Below are 22670 nucleotides of genomic sequence, written 5' to 3' on the forward strand. Positions count from 1 at the left end.
AGATTGTGCTAATGAAAAATGTTTCCTAGGGAACAACAAGAAACTCGTTCACACTTATGAAGGTGTAGATCAATGTGCTAAGTACCATTTATTGAGTAGAGGTTGATTCAATCATGATGTATCACATTTATGGTCATTGGAGAATTTTAACCCTTCATTTTATTCTTAAGGAGGAGATAACAAGCCTTCATAATGTACTAGATACTTGCTAGGATTCATGCTTGGGTTTATGTGTTTCCTATAGTATCGGCCCGCCCTTGTGAGGTGAAGTATGGTTTGTGAGAGTTCCTTGTTTGAGGTGGATGTTTTCTTGTCATTTGAGTGTAAATATGTCTTTTGAGGAGTCTATATCAACTTTGTAGACATTGACTTTGGCACATCTCTATATCCCTTTCTCTCTTGAGAAAGTAGGCTAGCATGGTTATGCCCATAGCTTAGTTAGTGTTGGATGAGTGTTTTGATGGTTGGTGGAATGATGAGATTCCCTAGTACATCTTAGGCTGATTTAGCGCATAGGTTGAGAGAGACTCCCTCTAAGCCCTAATGCTCTATATTTTTTATTTCTCTAACCTTGTATCTTTTAGAGGAGTGTGTCTATCAAGTTGCTCATTAATAGTTGGTTTGAGGCTGGAGATTGAGTTTAATGGTAGGTTGGGTGTGGTTTTCCCAACATGGTGCTAGAGGGACATGGTATTGTTGGACATATATTACCATCTTATGAGTTGGTATACATGAATTTTTTCACTGATGATATTCTTTGCAACCTTGTGGAAAGGAGATATCTTGTCTAGATGGGATGTAACCCGAGTTCCCAGTGATAGTTGAGCTTTTGTATCATAGAGATTAAGTGCTCCTATGCTTGGTGGTTAGTGTTAGCATAAGTAATTATTATTTACACTTTACTTAAGTTTACTTAGGATAAATGCATTATTTTATCATTTATTAGGTTAGACACCTAAGAGTTTGCATACTCATATGAGTTGTCATGTTGACAACATAGGAGTAAGAAACTCTAATTTAGCACATGGTGTCTACAACACTAGAGTTTGCATAATCAACTGAGTTATCATATTGACAACATATTTGTTCATATTCTTAATTAAGCACATGTTTTCCAAAACATAATTTTATGTGACACACCTTTGTAGGCTTATCCTCTCATCATTGCACTAGCTCCTGTGCATAATGGAGGATAACCCATTTTTGGTGGACATGTGCTTAGTTGTGAGGCTTATCATATTGCTAACTCCTAGACATTCTAGAATAATTTTAGAGGCCTTTATATATAGGCACTCCCAATGTACTATTATATCAATTGAACGTCGTATTGTTATTCTGATCATGCTCTATTGGTCTATTTTGTGCTAGTTATTGTGCTTATTGGTCTTGGGTGATTTTTCCCTAAGGAAAATTCTTACATGGTATTAGAGCCATACGAGTGTCATTTAATAGCCATTGGAAACCATTCTTGCTTCACCTCTCTAAGGACATCCTGAGACAAGAACTAAGTCACAAGTTTTCATGGGTTGGCTTAGCTTTGCAGGAATTTTATACTAGTGTTTGACACCATAAAGGTTGGCTCAAGAAAAATTTTGTGTGGAAAAAGGAAGCCAATCAATATTTTGAAAGATTAAAGAAGGAAGTGGCTACGCAACCTATATTGGTGTTGCCAAGTTTTGATAAGTCAATTCATAGTGGAATGTGATGCAAGTAACATTGTATTGGGTGCAGTCCTAAGCCAAGAGGGTAGGTTACTGGAATTATTCAGTGCAAGGTTAAATGACACCAAGTCTAGGTATTCATTCTATGACTTAGAACTATATGCTTTGGTACAAGCCCTTAAAAAGTGGAGGCACTACCTATTGCCTAAGGATTTTATGGTTTTCATCAATAGTCAAGCCCTAAGTTACATCAACACTCAGGACAAGCTAAGTTTGAAGCATATCAAGTGGATAGAGTTGCTATAGTCTTACACCTTCACTATTAAAAATAAGAAAGGAGAAGACAATAATGTTGTAGGTGCACTTAGTAGGAGGTTTCTCACTATTCAGGAGATCCAACTATAGAGCTTTGGAGTTGAGGGGTTCAAATACCTCTACAAAGGAGATGCAAACTTCTCAGATATTCACAAGGTATGCATTGAATTTGGTAATAATTTTCATAGTTAATATGTTGACTACACATTCCAAATTAGGTTATTATTCAGGGGCAATTAGTTGTGTATTCCAAAATGTTCCATGAGGGAAAACCTCATTCAAGAGAAACAAAATGGAAATGTAAATGGGCACTTTGGCTTGAGTAAGACACTAGGTTTAGTAGAGAGGTTCTACTATTGACCTAAGATGCAAAAAGATGTAAGAAAATATGTGGAATAGTGTGGAACAATGTGGAGTGTATCAGAAAGAAAAGGGCACATCATCAAATGCAAGTCTCTACTAGCCACTACCCATCCCAAATAGACCTTGGGAATGTATAAGCATGGATTTTGTAGTAGGGTTACCTAGGACACCAACTAGTTTGGATAGTGTGTTTGTGGTAGGTATGTAAAAAGGCTAATCATATCATCTTTAGTTATATTTAGGGCCAAAACCTCATCATAGGCCAACCCATCATCAAACATGGCATGCATTTGGTCATGCTAGTGAAGGGAAACATTTTTCATTGGTAAGTGTTTTGATATTATCTACTATGGTGTTTAACATGGATAATATGGGAGAAAATGTGGGTATAGTATTATATGTGGTTTTCAAAACCCTCAGTTCAGCAAGATTTTCAAATATCAAATCTTCAATTTGAGGAGATTTTTGAGGGGGGTAGGGGATCATTTGGTGGATGGTTTGGGTACTAGATCATTTGGTGGAGGGCTATGAGGAACATTATTTCTTGCCTCAATATCATCATTTGGGTCAACCATACCTATTAATTTACAAAACATAATTTTTATTAAAAACAACCTAAATTTCAATAATTTCTATTAAAAAATCTAATTTTTAACAAATTCAATTAAAAATAACTAATTTATAATAATATTCATTCAAAACATTAAAACAAAAACTTACCCTTATCGTATACCCATTATGAAATTTGATACTCGAATGGAGATCAACACTCAAACCGAAAAAATGCAATGTGAAGAAAGCTCTCAGGTTTTTTTTAAAAATCAATGTTACAAGTTTTGGATATCCAATTTCATAGTGGATACCCGATATAATATCAGGTATCCAATATAAAATTAGATACTCGAAAAGGCTTGGTCCTAACTTTTTAGCTTTGTTATCAAGATGGGTGGGAAAAAGTCAGAGCAGATTTTGAAACACTTTTAGATATTTTCAAACTCTATTTTTTCACATTGCCACTTTTTGGAACACCATGATCCTGCACATACCTTGGAGAAAGACACTAAAAATGGTTGAATTAGATTATTTTGATGAATTTAATGAAGACATGCCTATAGAAAAGGTAGTTGGCCAAGTGAGGATAGTCATAGGAAAGAGTTCTTGGAATCCAAAGGTAGATAACTTGAACAAGCAAATCATAAATGATAATAATTTCATTTAGTTGAATAATTTTCATAACACATATAGTAACAATATGGCTCCATAGAGCTCTAGCAACAAACTAGCATAATAATAATTTTCATAGAGCTCTAGCAACAAACTAGCATAATAATAATGCATATGAGGGAGATGCCAAATGCTTGAGACAAGGGCTCTATTTATAGACTTGAGAGAGGCCTTGGTGAGGTGGCATCTATGTGGCATCCACATAGGTGCCACAAGAGAGACATGTAGGCAAGTCATGCAAGTGGTCAACATTCAAAGTTTTTTCACACATGTGGGAGCAAACTTGAAGAAAAGAGTGGGGGACAAAGGTGTAAGAGGTGTGGAAGGCATGAGGGATGTGGGAAGTGTGAGTGTTCCTCACGCATGTGTGAGAACACACTTAGGATTAAAAAGGGGGTTTAGCAAGGTGTTTAGGGTAATTAAGTGGGATTAAGTAGTGGGTAGGCTTAGAAGGTGAAAGTGATGGTTGTAGACTAGGTTTTAGACTAGGTTTAAGATTAAATTAAATAAGATTTAATTTAATCATAGGTTTAGAGAATTTAATAGAATGGAGGAATTTAAATAAATAAGATTTATTTAACAAGTGGATTTATGGAGGATCGTGTATTAAATAAATTTAACACATTAGGGATGGAAGTATTTAAATTGAATTTAAATACATTAGGAAGGTGAACCTATTTAATTAAATAAGTAGAAGAATATGTTAATATAATTAATTAATTAATAATTAATTATAATGTCAAGGGAAATATTAAATAAATTAATAGAGTGTTTGGGATGATTTTAAGCGTCTACAGATGCATCACTAAAATTTTATTTTAGTGAGCTTCAGATAGGGAAATGACCCCTAACTTAGCTCTTAGATACAAGAATGCATCCTTAAGTAATGGCTTGGTGAATATGTCTGCAATCTGTTCTTTTGTATGGACATATTCCAATCTAATTTCCTTGTCCTGCACCAATTCTCCGACAAAATGTTATTTTATAGCAATGTGCTTCATTTTGGAATGCATCACTGGATTCTTTGATATGTTAATTGCACTTGTATTATCACAAAACATAACAACTAGTTCTTTGATCTCAACCTTCATTCCTTCCAATAACTATTTAAACCAAACAATATTAGAATAGTGCACTATTGCTGCAACATATTATATTTTTGCTATAGATTGGCATGTGCAGTTTTTCTTTTTACTTGTCTAAGATACCAACCTTTTTCCAAGAAAGAATGTTCCACCACTTGTACTCTTTCTGTCATCAATGTTTCCTACCCAATCAGCATCATTAAATGCTTATAAGTCCAGATTCCCTCCTAGTTTATACTGTAGACACCTAAATTTGATTACACTGCTTTGGTAATCTAATTTAGCCATCTCTAAAGGCATCATTAATTAAATTCTTATTTAATTAATCTTTGCCATCCCTAGTTGATTAATTTAATTAATCATCTATAGTCCTAATTGATAAATCAAATAATCTATTATTTATCAATTAAATCTTTATCTCCTATCTAATTCCAAAAATCCCCATTTATTAAATAAATCTATTTGATAAATGAAATCCTCAAATTCAAAAACCCCTAACCTATCTCTAATCCTCCATTTAGCCTAATCCACCCCATCCACCCATACTAACCAAGCTTAGCCACTAACTCACCCACCCTCATTAATGCCATCCACTTGCACATCTCTAACATTCCTAATCTAATCCTAAACCCAATCCTAATCCACCCCCTAATGTTGTCACATTCCTTAAACAAGTTTAAGACTTTCCTAATCCAAATCAAAGTCTCCCCTCAAAAATCCCAACCACCAAGTCATGAGTTCTCTTACAAACCATAAAAGACTCTTACAAGCCCACTCATGACTCTTACATCCATCTTCCACACTCTTCCCTCTTCCACACTCATTCCTCTTACATCTCTCTTACATACTCAACCCCACTCATCATGCCTTTAACCAACCCTTTACCCTACCCTCTCACACTCATCCTCCTTGTGACAAGTGTAACCTTCCCATTGGTGCTAAACAAGTACAATCCATGTGCTCTCCTTTGAGTGCATCCTAGCCCTCCTTAAGCCTTCATCCATCCTTGCATCTAAGCCCTCCATCCCTCTACCCCTTAGCCTATAAATTGAATCCCATCCCAAGCCATTTCATCAACAATTTTTGAGCTAAAGTTACCATGCCCTTTTGAGAGCCAAAAGCCATACCCATACCCTTATAATGCCAAATTGAGAGCTCACAAAGCTACCAATTTGCTATTATCCATCTTCACCATTGAAGCAACTTTGAGCATTTGAGCATACATCCCCAATCTACACATAGACACATCTCAAAAATAAGAGAACAAATCTCATTGAGAGAGCCTATCCATGGCTCACATTCTCATTAGAGTTTGTCTTCTCTTTGTCTCTCTTATATGTTATGTTAGTTTAATGTGTAAATGCTTTCATTAGATTAGTATTTCTAGCACATTAGATTAGTGTATACATTTTGGCACGCCCGGTGGGACCCCACTATGGTCATTTAATCATCCATTTTCATCTATATGTTGTTTTTTCTAACCATCTAATGATTGTTGTTGTTTGAGTGTGTTGTAGGGTGTTTTGCTTATTTTTTTAGGTTAAAGAATGCACTTAGGAAAAAGAGATACCCTCAAAAATTCGAAAACAACCAAGAAAATAAAAAATTTTGGAAAAAACCTGCATCCGTCAGTTCACTTCGCGCAGTGTCGTCTCCACCTATCGTCTCCGCAGTTTGGCGTCTGTGCCTACAAATTGTCATCTTCACCGGCTACTTTGTCGTCTACGGAACCAAATCGATGTCTCCGTAGTTTGGTGTCTCCGCCTGGTTTTCTGTTGTCGACGCTACCACTAGACTGTCATCTGTGCATCCTCAACCATCGTCTCCGCCAACTACTCTGTCGTCTCTGCAACCTGTTCTGTCATCTCTGCCACCGCCAACCCAAATCGTCATCTGCGAAAATCCGCTTCTGCGCAAATCGACGTCTCTGCCACCGCCAACCCAAATCGTCGTCTACAAAAATTTGCATCTGCGCAAATTGACGTCTTTGATTGTCACATATTTTTTGCGTCACAAAATTTGTTCTGTCGTCTCTAAATACTAGCGTCTCTATATTTCAGCATCTTCGCAGTTTGGCATCTACGCTTGATGAATTGTCATCTTCGCCTGTCACTGTTACACTTTTTACGCATAGGAAAAACAACAAAAAAAGCTAAAAAAAAATTCCCATAGTTAAATTTTCCTTTTTTGAAGATTTTGGTGACTAATCAATTTCTTTTTTGTCTTATTGCAGGTTGGAGCAACTTTTTGGGTGACTAATCATGTTTTTTAGGTTTTTCATGGAATGAACCTGAATGGTTAAACACATTTTCTATTGAATGAATGTTGCTAAAAAACACACTCTTGAATGCCATGGGTTAAAATCAAATTTTCCTTGAATGCATGATTAAAACAACAAATCCAATCTTGAATGCCAAAGATCAATTAACTATTGCAATATCAAACACTTCATTTGGAGCTTCTAAAAATTAAACAAAACAAATCTCTTTTCCACATGCAATCTAGGTAAAGTTTGATTTTTGGACATTTAAGAAACTTTGTTAAGTTAAAATACAAATTTGCAAAAATCAATTTGAGTAGTTCCTTGGACTCACCTCTATTCTAATCACCCATCAAATATTAACCATTGGTTGCAATCTCAGCGCCATTTATGGGGATGGGTCTACTTGAAAAAGGTGTTAAATGTTCCACAATCTAACTCACTCACTTGGTCTTTGAACGTTTGCTTTAACTTTATCAAAATTTTTAAATGGCCAAAACTCTAGATTAAATCGATCACACTTCAAGTTTGGGCACTAAAATTGAACAACAACTGACGTGGAGAGCCTCTGGGCGCGTGCTTGAAATCGAATCTCACACACTTTTGTTTTGGGCTTAAAACAAACTCACGCTCAATCTTGAATGCCTTAAAAAAAATTAATTGATACTTGACGTGGAGGGCCTCTGAGCGCGCGAGTTTGCTTTTGTTGACCCTAACTCTTCTTATTGTTTGCATTTTTCGATCAATTTACTTTTGTTGGCGCTTCAAGTTGGAATTGAACATTGTCTCTTAAACATGAGTGGTTGCAAAGTCTAGATTAGCACACATAAGAGTCAGTTGGTAAAAGAACAAGCATGTTTTTTAGCCCAAGGTCATCCAAGTCTTCTTTCCCCTTATCATCTTTCAAGGCCATCTTGGGTGCATAAGATTAGGATCCAAAACCTTGTTTCTTTTTAGGAGGCCTGCTTGAGGATTTCATCACCCCTTGGATGACCTCAACTCCAGCGTTCTAGCGGAGTATAAGAATCGAGAGGTGAATGGAAAGACACCTCTCTTGGGATCAAGATTTTGTCATTCGGGCTAAGCCTCAAGGAACATTATACGCTTGAGAAGTGAAAGAGGAGAAGTGGGTTATCACTCCTCTCAACTATGTGACATCATTTTGGTCTCATGTACGGATTTGGGCCTCACGTACCTTGCGTATATTGAGGACTCCCTAGCTAAACCAACTCTCAACCTTGCAGAAAACCATCTAGGATGTTAATGTGTTTGGAGTGACTAATCGAAACATTTGTAGAACATACACACTTCTCGACGCAAGTATCACATTCTAAGAACCACAAACTTATATCTAGGTGTTTTTATCTATTGCTTGATTTTATTTTACTTGTTGAATGAATATTTGCCAAACTTGGTCAATCCTAGCTTAGGGCACACTTAGCGTAGTCACTGCCTATTTTAGAAGTTGAATGAGTCAAAGCAAAACAACTGAGATCTCTCAAAGCCAAGAAAATTTAGGAATTTATGTCGGAACAACCCAAACTCAAATAGAAGTTTCACAAAGTCAAACTCAAGCCATCTCTGGCATACCAAGAACTTTTAGCCAAGAGAAAAGAAATAACACCAAGCCCGCGAATTGCCAAACTCCACAAAGCAGAGGACAAAGCTACCGACAAAGCACTTCAAGAGGCCTGGTTAGAGTGCACCATAAAATTTAGCCAACGTCCAGGAGTTAATCCTGCTTATGCCTTACCAACTAGGCATGATTTCTATGATTAGACACCCTTGTTTCTCCCATCTTCTTGGATAAGCTTCACTTTAGAGTCATCTTTGTAGAAAAGCAAACCATCTTAGGTTATCCCCATAAGCATTATTAGCTCATCCATCTCATTTAGAATCAAACCATCTAGCTAGCAATCCAAAATCTGCACATCTAAGCTTTCAAAATTATTGTCACCTTGCCAAAAGTTTGCCATTCCTAAAATCTTTCAAAATCCACCAATCTCACCAAGGTTATCCCTTTGACAGAGCTTTGTCTAGGGTAATCTAACTTTGTCACTTGTTATCCCTCATCACCTTGAGCTAAAGGTTGGGATCCACAAGTGGTCAATCTTGTGTTCTTCTTAAAGGATCATCAGTCTATCCTTAAGTTGACACAATCACCACCAAGCTTGCACATAGAAAAGCAGACCTTTTGTGCTTTGACAACATATCTTTGAAGTTAGAATCCCCAACCTAATCCTCCTTAGTTTTTGTCATATAGCTTTGCCTTAACCTAAGAAATCATTTTCATAGAGAAGCCTTCCCCCTTTTGCATCCATCAGCATTAATGCATCTCATCCCTAGGAGCATTTTTCATGCCACCCGTCACTCGCTTAGCCAAGAACAAAGAAACAATGGAGCCCTATCATTTGGATCGAACAACCTCACCCCCCTTGAGCACTCAGCCATCCTTCAGCCCAGAGAAAGCTATGCCATCACCTACTGACATTGAAGCTTTCATGAACCAACCAGGAAATGCAGTATTGGTAAACGCCATTATAGACAAGAACAAAGAGACAATCATGGCTAATTTTTGAAGGGACAATGTAGGAACCTTTGACTTTGGAAGACCCCCTCCATTATCAGATCCATCTCACCCATTTTTTGGGTAGCTGCCACCACCCATAGGCTCTTATGATCCAAATTATCCTCAATATATGCCAAAAGAAGAGCCTCCAGCCAATCCATATGACCCAATAGACCCAAACATACCATCATCCACCCAAGTTGAAATCTCCATGCCGCAAGCCAACCTGGCCACCACCACTCCATCCTTGGTTCATACCTCTCCACTCCAAACCCCCTTTACCCAAAACACTTCACCATTCACCCCCTTCACTATTGTTGCTGCTGCTCCCCAACCCAGCCTTCCAAATCCACCCATTTCCCAAATTAGTGCTAGCATCTTTGGCCAACCTCAACAATATACAACAGGGATGCCACCTATGGGGCCAAGTAATCTACCTTTCATCACCCCTAGCTTGTTCACCATAGCCCAAAGCACAATCCCATCATTTCCATTAGGTCTTGGGAGCTCAATACAATTAGCCACAAATCCACAAGCTACTACCCTCACTCCACAAAGCTATCAAATCCCACAAGCTACTACCAATTTTTTGCCAAGCTCCCAAGTGACCCTTGCCCCTGCCACCACTCTACCAAGCTTCCAAATCCAGCCACAAAGCTATCAAACCCCATCAGTTCCATTCCCAAGCTTTCAATTCCCACCACCTCCACCACCAACTAATCCATTACCTCTAATTACCAACTACTTTTCAATGCCACTTCTAGGAGGTAATCCACCACCCTAGCCAACCACCAATTATTTGCAGATACCATCCCAAATGGGGGCACAACCCACATATATTGGTCAAACCCCATAGCCCCCCGATCCTTTCCCCAAGCCTCACAACCATCTTATACCTTACCTCCACAAAGCAATCCATTTATCCCACAACCAATTTATGTTCCTCAATCCCAGCCTCAAATCCCATATCAACAGCAAGCCTTGCAGCACATGCAGCAATATGCGCCACCTCCCCCTCAACAACCCGTCATCCACCATGCAGCTGCCCAAACAATGTACAATCCCTATCAGAAAATCCCTCACAGCCATCTATATTCAGTGGCCCCATCCAGCACATACCTACCTCAAGGCACTCCTACATTGGGGGCACCCCAGCCATCACCTATCAATTCAGAATGGGAGCAAATGAAGACAGCTCTGAAAGCCATCCAAGAAGGGAATGATCTAAAGACATTCAAGTTTGAGAATGTGTGTCCTTACCGATTTGACAGAGCCATTACCATGACACCATTTCCAAAACACTTTGAGGTACCCAAATTTGACAAATTTAGAGGAAAAGGAGACCCTGTCACACATATCAAAGAATTTTACATGCATTGCTAGGATGTGGCATACAATGATGTCTTCCTCTTGCACCTTTTTCCCAAAAGCTTGGTTGGACTAGCTCTTGAATGGTTTTATAGAATCCCCTATGGCACAATAAAAAACTTTGCTGAATTATCTGAGGCATTTGTAGCCCAATATGCCCATCTTGTTGAAACAGAGCTATCAAAAGCAAAAAGGTGGAGAAAGCCTTGCCGAATACCTACAAAGATGGCAAACCCTTACCACCCGCATATCCTACACCTTGCCAAAACACCATGTGGTGAAAATGTTTATTGATAATGCACATCCCAGCTTGGCTCACCACATGACCATGAACTGCTTGCAGACCTATAAGGATATCAAAGAGAAAGGAATGATCCTTGAGCAAGGACTCATCAAAGATGGTGTGGTAAAGATTTACAAAGAGGCCAACCAAAATCAATCACATTCCAATGACAAGTCTACGTATTGGAACAAAAACAAGCATGTTGTAATAGATGGGGTTACTGACACCAGACATGTGAATATCGTTGGTCCTTCCCAAAATCAATCTAACCCACCATATCAAACAAAAAATCAACAAGCTATCAACTACCAAAAATGAAATAACCAAAGCTATCAAAACCACAATACAAGACCCAACTTTCAAGGGTCTAACAATCAAGCTAATGCCATCAATGCAGCTGCAGGGCAAAAACCCAGATTCCAACCCGCACCTAGAAACTATACACCCCTTGGTGAGCCATTGGATGTCATTTTTGAGAAATTGTCAAAGGAAAACCTCATTGAATTTCTTCCTACCCAGCAAATTGATCCAAGCCAATCCAAAGCTGCATGGTACAAGGACAATGAGTATTGCAAGTTCTATAGGGTAAACGGTCACACCACCCTTAGATGCATGAAACTGAAAGATTATGTGCAGGACCTCATTGATCGGAAAGAAATCACTTTTGGTGCCCAAACCTCTCCTAATGCAAGCTTACAGATTTATCAAAATGCTTTTCCTCCACACAACAAAGAAAATCCTAGAAAAGCACCTATCCAAAACAACACCAACAACCGTCAGCCAAACCAACAACATGGGAAGAACAATGACCACACTTCATCCTATATAGACTATGGTAGCCTTATAGGTTGTATATCTGAGAAAGAGCCTTCTGTCAATGTTATCAATATCCGAGGACCAGACAATGAGTGTGCAGTCACCACTCGAAGAGCGCAATTTAACATCGCAGGCCCACCAGTTTCATCAGCACCATCAGCTCCATCAAAAAGCTGATAAAATATCTTGGAACACCTTGGGAACATGCCAGCCCAAATCTCCATTTTAGACCTTCTCCGCACTAGTCCTGTGTACAAAGACATCCTTGACAGTGCTCTCATAGAATCATGTGTCCCTTCTGATATCAATGCTACTGATTTTCGTAATCTTGTTGGAGACCTTTCATCCTCATGTGCCCTATCTTTCAAACCCACCGACATACCCGTGGTTGAGCCAGATCACACCCTTCCACTTCGCATAGCCATCATGGTATCCAATTTCACCATGAAAAGAGTAATGATAGATAATGGATCAGCCTTGAACATTTGCACCCTAAAATTCATAAAACAAGCTGGGTATACTGAGGCAGATATGATCAGTGAAGTTATCACCATCAAAGCTTATGACAACTTGGAAAGAACCATAAAAGGGACTATTTTGCTACCAATCAAGGTTGGGTCTCTCATCCAAGAGACAATTTTCCATGTTGTTGATCTAAACCTACCATTTAACATCCTCCTCGGTCACCCATGGATTCATGCTATGAAGGTCGTTCCATCCACCTACCATTAGTGCATCAAATTTTTGTATCAGGGCACTGAGGTAACCATCCATGTCAATCAAGAACCCTTTTCTTACTGCAATGCGGTTGAAGCTTCATATACAAACCATTGCCCTGGAATAGACATCGGCACAGCCATTACCAACTCATCCCACACTTGTAATGACGCAAAAATCATCCTCACCTCCACCCTATCTATCATAAAGATCAACAACAAAGGTTGTGAAGAATATAGTCTATCAGATGCATTTGTTGTCGGAGCAATCCCACTTGATCCACATACCCATGGACGGCCAACATATCACAAAGCTAGGGAGATTCCACCTCCTCGATACAAATAGTTTGGCCCAACCACCTTTGTGTCCTCAAAAACCCCTCTTCATGAGGAGCTCACTCTAGATATCAACAATTGGTTACATAAGGATGCACCTCTAAGAAATCAAGCACGTCTTGATCACTTCAGCCAAAAGTATCCCCGACAACATAAGCTCATCACTGAAAAATGGAACTATCAAGGAGGTGGACTAGGACCAGAAGAAAGGGGCATGCAATGTCCCATCGAAGCACATAATTGGGAAACAAAGTCAAGTCTTGGTTTTGGCATGCCCACAACTAGGGGTACCAATGAGAATGGTCATGCTTTTTCGAACATCCACTGCGAACTTGTCAAAATTGAAGACATTCCTAAGGAAGTTGAAAAGAGAGCCTACGGCGATATCCCAGACCAAATCTTCCTAGGAGACTCTGTTCTCTGAGAACTATCCATCCATCTCATTGACCTACCACTCGCTCATCCACAACTCATAGATTGGGACCAACCAAGTGTCATACATATTGAAGAGTTTGCATCAGAGGAAGTGCTTCTAAGATTCATGGGAGCCAAAACTCCTCATAAGAAAACAAAGCCATATTTTGCCTACATCTACAAGCTAGATCCCAAGGGGTATTTTTGAGAAAATCCCCAACCTAGTTTTGATACACCCAAAACTAGAACTAAGGTAAATCTGGGACTAGCTAAGGCAACGAAGAGAACCCCTCAGCAAGAAAATCCAGAGCCACAAGCAGAACATGAGGATTTAGTATTGCCTCCTCAAGATAATTGACTAGAGGTGTCTTCTATTCTAATAGAGGATACTAGAGAATTCAACATTGGTTCTTCAGAGATCCCTAGACTTGTTCACATTGTTGCATCCCTATCACAAGACCAAGCTGACCTCCTCTTTGAGGTTTTACGAGAGAACATTGGCCGATTTGCATGGTCATATCAGGACATGCCAGGACTTGATCCAAAGCTTGTAGTTCATCATCTTGCAGTCGATCCAAAGATCAAGCCCGTCAAACAAAAGCTTAGAAAAATGCACCCCAAGGTGGCATTACTGGTCAAAGTTGAACTAGAAAGAATGTTAGCCGCTAAGGTTATCTGACCTATCAACTACTCAGAGTCGATCTTCAACATGGTCCCTATCACTAAGCCTTCTGGTGACATCAGAATCTGCACTGATTTTAGAGATCTTAACAAAGCTTGTCCAAAGGATGATTTTCCCTTGCCCAACATAGATATGATTGTAGATCTTACAGCTGGACATGAAATTCTGTCCCTTATGGATGGATTTTCTGGGTATAATCAGATCAAGATTGCAGAAGAGGATCAGCATAAGACAGCATTCACTACCCCTTGGGAAACCTTTTGCTACACCATGATGCCTTTTGGCCTAAAGAATGTTGGGGCTACCTATCAAAGAGCTATGACAGCCATTTTCCATGATCTTATCCATAGCATTTTGGAAGATTATGTGGACGATATCCTAGTCAAATATCACACCTTCATGGATCATCTTGCTAACCTGGAGAAAGTCTTTGATAGGTTCTCCCAATATCATCTCATGCTAAATCCCAAGAAGTGTGTCTTTGGGGTCACATCTAGCAAGATTCTAGGCTTCATAGTTTCTAAACGAGGTATAGAGACCGACCCCAAAAAGGTCAAGGCTATCTTAGACATGCCTCCTCCCCAGACACTGTGACAGCTTCGCTCTCTTAAGGGAAAACTTCAATCTGTTAGGCGCTTCATCTCCCAGCTTGCAGATAAGTGTACACCATTTTCACACTTGCTAAAGAAGGATGAGAACTTCAAATGGGATCCTTTATGTCAGCGCAGCTTCGATCAGCTCAAGCAGTATCTAGCCAATCCCCTTATCTTGGTCCCACCAGTTCCTGGTCATCCCTTGATCTTGTACATATCAGCAACACCTACTGCTCTAGGGGCGCTTCTAGCATAACATGATGATTATAGCAGAGAAAGAGCCATCTACTACATCAGTAGAACCCTAGTTGGTTATGAACTCAATTATACTCCTATGGAAAAAGCTTGTTTGGCAGTTTTTTTCTCAACTCAAAAGCTTCGCCACTACATGCTAAGTCATACCATCCAACTAGTCTCTAAGATTGACCCTCTCAAGTATATGCTCTCTAGAACAGCACTCATAGATTAGCTAGCAAAGTGGGTTATGCTACTAAGTGAGTTTGACATCCAGTATGTGGACAGAAAGGCAATCAAAGGGCAAGCTATAGCAGATCACCTAGCTGATGCACCTCTAGTAGATGCATATCCTTTGCTCATAGAATTCCCAAACGAGCATATCTACTTAATTGAAGAATAGCCCCCATGGAAGCTTTATTTTGATGGCTCATACACATCTCATGGATCAGGGGTAGGAATATTATTAGTTACACCTCAAGGAGATTACATTCTGAAAGCCTTCAAGCTACAATTCCCTAGCACCAACAATATAGCAGAATATGAAGCTCTTGTAGCAGGATTAAAGATAGTTGTAGAATGGAATATCACTGAGTTACAAGTCTTTGGCGATTCCCAGCTCATCATCAAACAAGTCTTAAATGAATATCAAACCAAAGATGAAAAGCTATTACCCTACAAAGAGTTAGTTGATCAGATGACCCAGCATTTTACAAAGCTTCAATTTACACAAGTGCCACGAATGCAAAATAAAGTAGCAGACGCCATGGCCACTATCAGCTCGCTCTTGGAAATTCCCCAAGAAGCTACGCAGTATGAATTTTTAGTTGAGCAGCTCCTCACATCCGCTTATGCGAATGAGGATTCAAACCGTGTTTGTATCTTGGTTGGTCCCCAATCCCCTTGGTACCATGAAATTCATGCTTACCTTAACAATGGTATCATATCCCCTCACCTCACATGCACCCAATGCCAGAACCTTATTCAAAAATCATCCCTCTATGTTATCATAGCCAATACCCTATATCATCGGGGTTATCATGATACTCTCTCGATGTTTAGATGAAAATGAGGCTGCAATGGCATTAAAAGAAGTACACTCTGGACTTTGCGGTGCCCACACGAGTGGTATTTTCCTAGTACGAAAAATCCTTAGAGAAGGCTACTATTGGCCTACCATTGAAGAAGATTCATGTGACTTTGTCAAAAAGTGTCTCCCATGTCAGCAGCATGCAAATCTTGTGCATGCTCCAGCACAGGATCTACAGCCTATTGCACCACCTTGGCCTTTCGCTTGTTGGGGCCTTGATCTAGTTGGAACTATCACACCTCTCTCATTTGATGGACATAAATGGATAATAACAGCTACAAACTATTTCACTAAGTGGGTGGAAGCAGTCCCCCTAGTCTCAGCTACAGGAGTTCAAGTCTCCAAGTTCATCTTGTACAACATTGTTTGCCGCTTCGGCATCCCATCCACCATCTTCACTGACCACGGAGGTAACTTTGAAAATCTCAACATGGAAGAATTATGCACTTCCCTCTGCATCCATCACCGCTTTTCTAGCCCATATTTCCCACAAGGTAACGGCCAGGCAGAGGCAACTAACAAAACCCTCCTCAAAATCCTAAAGAAAGTTGTTAATGATTTCGGCCGTGATTGGCACCTACAAATAAATCCAACCCTATGGGCCTATCAAATTTCCTTTCGTACATCCATAGGAACAACTCCATACTCCCCATTCTATGGTGTCAAAGTGGTATTACCTATAGAAGTTGAACTTCCCTCACTACGCATATCTTTGTGAGGGAAAATCTCAGATGAAGAATATAGAGTAGCTCGACTCACCCAGCTAGATCTCTTAGATGAGAAGAGACAACAAGCCTATGACCATCTCACAGTCTACCAAACTCGTCTCAAAAGGAATTTCAACAAGAAGGTTCTCCCACAACACTTTCAGCCAGGTGACATGGTCCTCAAAGAAAACATGAAAGTCCAAGCAGATCGAGAAAAGAAAGGCAAGTTTGAACCTACATGGCTTGGTCCCTATGTGGTTATTGCCTCCTTTGGCTCCGGAGCCTATCAATTATCTACACCAGAAGGAGAACTCTTGAATGATCCCACTAACATCATTCATCTCAAGAAGATCTATGCTTAAAGATCGTTGGTATACCCAGCTTTTGAAAAATACAAAAAAATAGTAAAGAGAAATAAGCGTCCAATGGTGAAAACTTGGCAATTCAAGTGCCTTGGATAGGTACCTTGGTGAAAACCTGGTAATTCAAGCACCTTGTGTACTAAAGACTAATCCATTATCTATCACTATCCTATCCTTCATCCATTCATCCACCATCTCATAAAACACCTACTTGTTCCCTTGGTGTTCCAACCAAATATCCAAAATCTATTGGAGCTTGTAAATACCTCCTGTACAGCTTGTAAATCTTGTACCAAAGCTTTTATTATACCTTGTAAATCTCGTACCATACCTTGTATGTATCCGAATCTTGTACCAAAGCTTGTATTATACCTTGTAAATCTTGTACCAAAGCTTGTATTATACCTTGTAAAACTTGTACAATACCTTGTATATTTCTGAATCTTGTCCAAAGCTTGTACCATATTCCAGCTTGTAAATAATCTTGTATCCTAACTTGTATCCTATCACATGCACACACAGAATCCCATTTTCCTTAAGCTTTTCGCAAACCATCTACCTATCCACCTATCAACTATTATAGACATCCCATCCTTCAGAAACATTTCCATCTCACAAAAAACAAAACATGAACAAACTTGTACATTTGTAACATACCTTGGTCCATTAGCTTGTACATCCTCTTTAGCTTAGTATTATTGTATCTATCCGGCTTTCGTGTTAGTTCATCCTTGGTCAACATCTTGCACACATTGCACACCTTGGTTAGCTATTCCAATGCATCCTTTAGCTAGATCTCATGTCACCAAAGTGTTATCCTTCTTAGTTCAGCTTGCTAGACGCACCACTCATTCAAATCCACCAGCTTAGGTGCTCTCTGATAGATCCTTGCAGGATATAGCTTTTCTCATGTCTGATCTTGGTCCGTTAGTACCTCGTCCTACCCATCTCGTTGGCAAACAGTTCTCTTTTGGATTTTCACTTTCTTTTGATTTGGGATCTTCCCTTTTGGGTCTTGAAGTATCTTTTCCAAGCAATCTCCTTGTTCCCTCCTCAAGGTTGCCACAATCTTCCATATCATGGTATGCTACAAATGGGGCAATCAAAGCGTAAGGTCTTGATCAGGTCTTTTTCTTGTTTTCTTTTTTTGCTTGTGGGTTACCTAGTGTCATTTCCATGCTGCTTCCTCTGGGATTCATGTGTGATATTGGGGAAATCCTTGTGTGTTTGTTTCGAGTTAGTTTGTCAATCCTCTGGATGGTTGGTAAAAATGCCTTGATGTTCTTGGTAACCTTGGCAATTAACCAACAGTCCTATAGCAAATCTAGTGCTCAACTACATGGTGGTACTTCTCTTTGAAGTATCCCCCCGCTCAAAAAGATTCAATGGATTCCCTTCATCTCCATTATCCCCCATCCATATCCTACATCTGTCGCTTCTACCCCAGCTTGTGCATCAGTATCTCTTTGAATCACTCCTCATGCTTAGCTTTAGGGATCCACAATCCTAGTCTTAGGGATCCACCAATCAAATCAATCCACCAAGCCTCATCTTTCGAGATCCACAATCCTAGTCCTAGGGATCTCCGAAACCCATCTTCTACCAATCTGACTCTTTGAAATCCTGTTGCATCAGCTTTATCATTCCATCATCCATCTCCCTACCATGGATTCATTTTATAGTGCTCCGCTCCTCCACCCCCCCCCCCCCCCAATCTTGGAAAGTCTTAAGCTTGCTTTACTCTTGTGCATCTGATTCTCCTTTATCATTCTCCCATAGTGCGAGTTTGAGCTAATTCAACCCCTTCTCTTTGCCAACCTGTGTCTTACCTCATCTCAATTTCTTGTACTTTTCAAGAAGTCGTCGAGCCTCATTTCTCTCCCCACTGCCTTCTTGAGGGGGCATCATCTAAGTCTAGTCTCTCCTCTTCTTATCCGAGACTGGGGCAACCTTGTTGCTAAAACATCTTCTTCGTGTCGTCTTCATTCGAACTTCTTTGAAATAGTGTTGTCTCAACACTATGTCAAAGAGGGGCAAAATGTAGACACCTAAATTTGATTACACTGCTTTGGTAATCTAATTTAGCCATCTCTAAAGGCATCATTAATTAAATTCTTATTTAATTAATCCTTTGCCATCCCTAGTTGATTAATTTAATTAATCATCTATAGTCCTAATTGATAAATCAAATAATCTATTATTTATCAATTAAATCCTTTTCTCCTATCTAATTCCAAAAATCCCCATTTATTAAATAAGTCTATTTGATAAATGAAATCCTCAAATTCAAAAACCCCTAACCTATCTCTAATCCTCCATTTAGCCTAATCCACCCCATCCACTCATACTAACCAAGCTTAGCCACTAACTCACCCACCCTCATTAATGCCATCCACTTGCACATCTCTAACATTCCTAATCTAATCCTAAACCCAATCCTAATCCACCCCCTAATGTTGTCACATTCCTTAAACAAGTTTAAGACTTTCCTAATCCAAATCAAAGTCTCCCCTCAAAAATCCCAACCACCAAGTCATGAGTGCTCTTACAAACCATAAAAGACTCTTACAAGCCCACTCATGACTCTTACATCCATCTTCCACACTCTTCCCTCTTCCACACTCATTCCTCTTACATCTCTCTTACATACTCAACCCCACTCATCATGCCTTTAACCAACCCTTTACCCTACCCTCTCACACTCATCCTCCTTGTGACAAGTGTCACCTTCCCATTGGTGCTAAACAAGCACAATCCATGTGCTCTCCTTTGAGTGCATCCTAGCCCTCCTTAAGCCTTCATCCATCCTTGCATATAAGCCCTCCATCCCTCTACCCCTTAGCCTATAAATTGAATCCCATCCCAAGCCATTTCATCAACAATCTTTGAGCTAAAGTTACCATGCCCTTTTGAGAGCCAAAAGCCATACCCATACCCTTATAATGCCAAATTGAGAGCTCACAAAGCTACCAATTTGCTATTATCCATCTCCACCATTTAAGCAACTTTGAGCATTTGAGCATACATCCCCAATCTACACATAGACACATCTCAAAAACAAGAGAACAAATCTCATTGAGAGAGCCTATCCATGGCTCACATTCTCATTGGAGTTTGTCTCTCTTATATGTTATGTTAGTTTAATGTGTAAATTCTTTCATTAGATTAGTATTTCTAGCACATTAGATTAGTGTATACATATACCATAAGCCATAATCTTCAGTGTCTTTCAAATATCTCAAGATCCTTTTGATTGCCATCATATGATTTTCTCTGCATTTTGTCAAAAATCTTACCACTATACCAACTGCAAGAGCAATATCAAGCCTTGTATGAACTACATACTATAATTTTCCAATCATTGATCTATATAAGGTCTGATTTACCTCTTTTGAATCATTGTCTTTCATAAACTTTAATCTAATACACATGGGGGTTCTAATTGGTTTTGAATCTTCCATACCAAACTTCTTGAGTATCTCCTTGATATACTTAGACTGAGTGATGTAGATGCCATTCTTGCTCTATAGAATCTAAAGACCAACAAAGAACTTAATCTCACCAAACATAGACATTTCAAATTCTTTGTTCATTTTCTTCAAAAATTCTTTGCATAGATCATCATTCCCTATAAAAAAAAGTATCATCCAAAAATATTTTTTCCAAAACAATCTTGTTATCTAGTTCTTCCTTGATGTACAAACTATTGTTATCATTAGTTCTCTAGAAACCAATCTGAATAAGGTAGTTATGAAATATCTCATACCGTGATCTAGGGGCTTTTTTCAGACCATACAATGTTTTATGTAATTTTCAGACCATGTCCCTTTTGTTTGGATCAAAAAAACCTTCAGGTTGTTCAATGTAGACTTCTTCATCAAGAATATCATTGATAAATGTTGATATAACATCCATTTGATATACTTTAAATCATTTATGTGATGCATATGCAAGTAAGGTCTTGATACCTTTGAATCTTACAACAAGAGAAAAAGTCTAACCATAATCAATTCCTTATGCTTGAAAGTGGCATTTACATACCAATCTAGCTTTGTTTCTTAATATTTTACCATCTTCATTCAACTTATTCCTGAAGACCCATTTTGTTCCAATCACATTTTTATCTTTAGGCCTCAGTACAAGAGTCCAGATTTTTTTCTTTTCTATTTTCTCTATCTCTTCATTCATGGCCTCAATCTAACTTTTATTTTCCAATGCATCTTTGACATTTCTAGGTTCAAAATTAGCAAGTAAAAAAATTCCTTTTAGCTTACTTCTTGTCATAGTACCCTCTGTTTTGTCTCCAATAATCTGATCTGGTGCATGATACCTTCTAACATACTTAGCCAATACAAGTTCCTATCCTTATGAATGAATTGCATTTTCATCTTCTTGAACTTCAACTTCAAGTTTTGGTTGTTCAAACTCGGTAGGTATTGGCTAGGTAGCTTCAGAATGTGACTCGGGTCCTTGTGATTTGGTTTGAAATTCTTGCAAATCGGTGACTGAGGAAGAATTGGAAGTAGAAGTTTCCTTATTGAAAAATGTGTCTGATAATGTATTAGATTCAATTTTAAAAAAATTTCTATAATCTTCTGGTTCCTTTTTGCTTTCTTCTTCAGTCTTTTCTGCAAACTCATCAACTTTCACATGTGCACTTTCCATGATTTTGTGAGTAGACAATTTCAAACATTTGTATGCCTTACTCTTGCAAAAAATATCCTTAAAATATACCTTTTTCACCTTTCATATCAAATTTTTCTTTTCTAGATTTTTTTAAGATGTAATATTTACTTCCAAATACTTTTAGGTAACTTACATTGGGTTTATAGCCATACCATAACTCATAGAGGGTTTTGAATAAGTCCTTTAACTATACTTGGTTTAAGGTATAAATTATAGTGCTGATAGCTTCCTTCTAGTATTTGATAGCAATTTTCTTTTCAATCATTAGAGTCCTTACACAATCCATGATAGATTTGTTCCTCCTTTTAGTTATTCCATTCTGCTCAGGAGCTCCAAGGGCTGATACCTATCTTTTGATTCCTCTTTCAATGCAAAAGTTATTGAATTCATTGGAGATGAATTCACCACCTCTATCTGGTCTTAAGAATTTCATTCTTTTCCTTGTTTCCTTCTCTACTCTTGCCAAATACCATTTGAATTTCTCAAATGCTTCTAACTTATCCCTTAGATACATAACAGTCATCATTCTAGAGTAGTCATCAACAAAAAGAATGAAAAAAATTTCTCCACTATAGCTCTTAATTCCAATAGGTCCACATAAATCAATATGCACAATTTTCAAAATATCTTTAGACTGATAGTTTTTTCTTTTAAAACTAGTCTTTCCCATCTTTTGAATTTGACAATTCTTGCATAAACCAACATTAGGTTTTTTTAAACTAGGAATGCCTTATACTTTCCTAAATTTTCTTATTTTCACCACGTTATCATAATTTATATGACATAACCTTCTGTGCCATAACCAACTTTCTTCAACTTGAGCAATAAAATATGAACACTCACCAAGATCAAGATAAAACAAGTTACCTTTTATTTGTTTGCTTGATCCAATCAATTTTCCTTGTC

This window comes from Cupressus sempervirens, chromosome 7 (genome assembly GCF_028749045.1).
Source record: "Cupressus sempervirens isolate cs-2001-9-10 chromosome 7, ASM2874904v1, whole genome shotgun sequence".
Lineage (NCBI taxonomy): Eukaryota > Viridiplantae > Streptophyta > Pinopsida > Cupressales > Cupressaceae > Cupressus > Cupressus sempervirens.